The sequence below is a fragment of the Herpailurus yagouaroundi genome, unplaced genomic scaffold (assembly GCF_014898765.1).
Source record: "Herpailurus yagouaroundi ecotype Mexico unplaced genomic scaffold, PumYag 28, whole genome shotgun sequence".
Taxonomy (NCBI): domain Eukaryota; kingdom Metazoa; phylum Chordata; class Mammalia; order Carnivora; family Felidae; genus Herpailurus; species Herpailurus yagouaroundi.
Genome location: NW_024412376.1, coordinates 27,031,255 through 27,035,152, shown reverse-complemented (window position 1 = coordinate 27,035,152; position 3,898 = coordinate 27,031,255).

Sequence of the window (3,898 nt, the reverse complement as noted above, 5' to 3'; positions counted from 1 at the left end):
GGGGGAGGAATGATAAAGGAATGAGAAGTGACTGCTAAAAAGTATGAAGTTTTTTTTCTTCTTACTTTTTTTTTAAAAGACTTTAATTTTTAGACCAGTGTCTAAATTAAGTGATTTAGTGAAAGGTATAGAAATTACCCGTATACTCCTTGACCTACATACTCACAATCTCCCCTCACTATCAAAATCCCAGAAAAAAAAAGCAGTATATTTGTTACAAAGGGTCTACATTAACACAATATCATCATCCAAAGTCCATAATTTACATGAGGGCTCACTTTCAGTATTGTACATTTTATGGGTTTGGACAAATACATAATGACACATATCCATCAATATAGAATTATACAGAGTAGTTTCACTGCTCGAACAATTCACTGTGCTCTGCCTCTACATCCCTCTCCACCCTAAACCCTGGCAACTACTGATCTTTTTACTGTCTCCAAAGTTTTGCCTTTTCCAGAATGTCATATAGAGGAATACCTAGTTTTTTTTTTCAACGTTTATTTATTTTGGGGACAGGGAGAGACAGAGCATGAACGGGGGAGGGTCAGAGAGAGAGGGAGACAGAGAATCGGAAACAGGCTCCAGGCTCTGAGCCATCAGCCCAGAGCCTGACGCGGGGCTCAAATTCACGGACCGCGAGATCGTGACCTGGCTGAAGTCGGACGCTTAACCGACTGAGCCACCCAGGCGCCCCTGAGGCATACCTAGTTTTATTGCACTTTATTTATTGTGCTTCAGAGACATTGGTTTTTTTTTTACAAATTGAAGTTTTGTGGCAACCCTGTTTTGAGCAAGTCTTGGTGCCATTTTTCCAATAGCATTTGCTCACTTCATGTCCCTATGTTGCATTTTGCCAATTCTCACAATATCTCAAACTTTGTCCTTTTTTTAAAAGTTTTTATTTTATATTATTTCTTTTATTTGAGAGAGAGAGAGAGCATGAGTAGAGGGGCAGAAGGTGGGAGAGGGAGAGAGAGAGAGAGAGAGACCCCAGCAGGCTCCATGCTCAGTGTGCAGCCCAACACAGGGCTCAATTGCACAACCGTGGGATCATGACCCGAGCCGAAATCAAGAGCTGGAGGCTCCACTGACTGAGCCACCCAGATGTCCCTGTAATTATTACATCTGTTGTGATGATTTGTGATCGGTAAACTTTGATGTTACTATTGTAATTCTTTAAGGGCACCAGGAAACTGTGCCCATATGAGATGGAGAACTTAATCAACACATGTTGTGTGTATTCTGTTTCACTGACTAGCTGTTCCTGTCTCTCTTTTTCTCCTCTGAACTCCCTATTCTCTGAAACACAACAATATTGAAACTAAGACAATTAATAACCCTACAATGGCTTCTAAGTGTACAAGTGGAAGAGTCGTATGTCTTTCACTTTAAATCAAAAGCTATAAATGATTAAGCTTAATGAGAAGGCATGTCAAAAGCCAAGATAAGCCAAAAGCTAGGCCTCTTGTACCAGTTGGCCAAGTTGTGAATGCACAGGAAAGGTTCTTGAAAGAAATTAAAAGTACTACTCCAGCAAAAACATGAATAAGAAACAGCTTTATTGCTGATATAAAATTCAAGTGGGTTGGATAGAAGATTAAACCAGCCACATTGCCTTAAGCCAAAGCCTCATCCAGAGCAAGGCCCTAACTCTTCAGTTCTATGAAGGCTGGGAGAGGTGAAGAAGCTGAAGAAAAATTGTCAACAACAAAAAAACAATACTAGTTGAGTGATACTGGTAAGTTATATAACCTCTTTATGCCTCAGTTTCCTTGTCTGTGAAATGAGGAAAGCCATAGTACTACTTTGTAGTTTGTGAAAGTGCTATATAGGTGATAGTTTTAGAAGAAATCAAGAAATGAATAGCAATGAAAATAAATGTATTGTAGAATATATATTCATTCTCATACGATGTGTTGCATGTGCACACATACTTACACATGATATATTAAAGGAATCATTAATTTGTGAAAATTATCAATTTTCCCTAGGAAGCAAGGCTCTTATTCTCATGGGCTCAGACTCTTAAGCTCAACATGCTGTTTGCTGGGCCATGGGGATGAGTAAATGAAGAAAATGAGATTGTGAAAGAGATCACATCTCACCAAGAAACTATAGAACAATTGATTGCTGAGAAAAAGCAATCCTGGCTGTAAGGAAAGATCTACCAGTGCCCATAACCTCACATTTTTTGCAGTAAGGGAACAAGGCCAGTTAGCCCCAGAACTCCAGCTTAAATTTGCTTCTTTCTGCTACTTTTACTGTGTGTGTAGTAGTTTCATTGTCAAAATATACACTTATTTGGCTGTCAAGTTTTGAAATTATAATAGAACATGGATTTATATTTCCTTGGAAATTTGTGGAATAGAAAAGGGTTGAGAATACCCAGCTAACTATAAAGAAATAAAACTAATATGAAAAATCAAATTGCATTTTTAAGTATAAATCTCTAATTCAGAAGGGAATTATGACTACATATGATCCTAATGGCCATTTTTTCTCAACTTGTCTTCACCTCATTGTTTTCTGCAGCTGAAGTCAGAAAGGTGAGTGGTAATGTTAAGCCCTAACAATTTAACTTGTAATGAAAACAAAACAAATTATTTTCTAAAACTCTGTCATAGGCTCAGTTCATTCCTTAGTGTAGTAGTGCTTAGTTTAGACAGATGTTGGTTTGATTCTGACTCCACCTGTCATTCAGCATGGGGCTCAAATTTTACAACCTGAGCTTCAGTTTCCTCTTATGTGGTCATAGTGGCCATGCATCCTCACAGGTAAACACTTGACATAGTACTTGGAACATGCTGCGTGCTTAAAAATTCTAGCTATTATCATTTTACTCCAAATTTATACAAGCTACATTATAATTATGCTCTTGTACTAAAACAGTTGATTTTTGTTCTTGGGCTTAAGAAAACCCAGTGGTTCCATAGTATGTGTTTAGAAGGCATACTCTTTATTCTTCCTGAATCACTCTGGATCTGTTGTTGACCCTAGACTTTACCATTAAGTCACTGACATCTATGCATACAAGAGAAGACTTTTATATTCACTTCATTATTTATGTAAAGATAAGGAATCAGCAGCCTACACAGCTGAATGAGAATCTTAGAAATGGCCATTTCAACAAAGATGCACCTACATATTAAGACTGTTCTCAGGTAGCAATTTGTTTCCATAGCACCTAAGTGGAGAAAGACAAAATTTCCCATTAGTCCCCCAAGGCAGAAAAACGTTAAAGATCCCAGGTTTTGGTAAGGAAAGATGATATTTTCCAGCATCATTACATTATCAAAACATTAAAAATTAGTTTTAGAATTTCTCTTTGTTAACTAAAAGTCTTTCCTAGGCTAGAATTTGCATTCATGTGTACATTCAGTGTAAAAAGTTTGCATGTGTTTGACTTACAGGACGAAACATGCAAGTTGCTAGAATCTAAAATGTCATTTTTGCTTAGTTTAGAAGGGAAATAACATAATAAAAGAGAAAACATCTCTTCAATAAATATGAGTTCAAGAGGACAAAAATGTCAAGATGTAAAGTCCATGTGGTCATAAATGAGAAGGAACGCAATTTAGTCATTATACATTCGTTTAAGAAAATTTTTTTGAAAAACTTCTAAGTACATGGCACTGTGTTAAATGCACTGGGGGCAGTCATGTAAAATAGCTCCTGCCTCCAAGAAGCTTCAAGAAGCAGAGGAAGGAGACTGGGACATCATTGGTTATACCACGGGGTAGAAATGTTTCATTAGTAAGCAGAAATAGGATGTTGTGGGAACATCATGAGAGGGAAACCATGAGTCAAAAAAAAAAAAAAAATTTAAGCTTGAAGAGAGACACAAAAGAGACTACTCAAAAAAAGCAAAAACAATTTTAATAAAGACAATGTC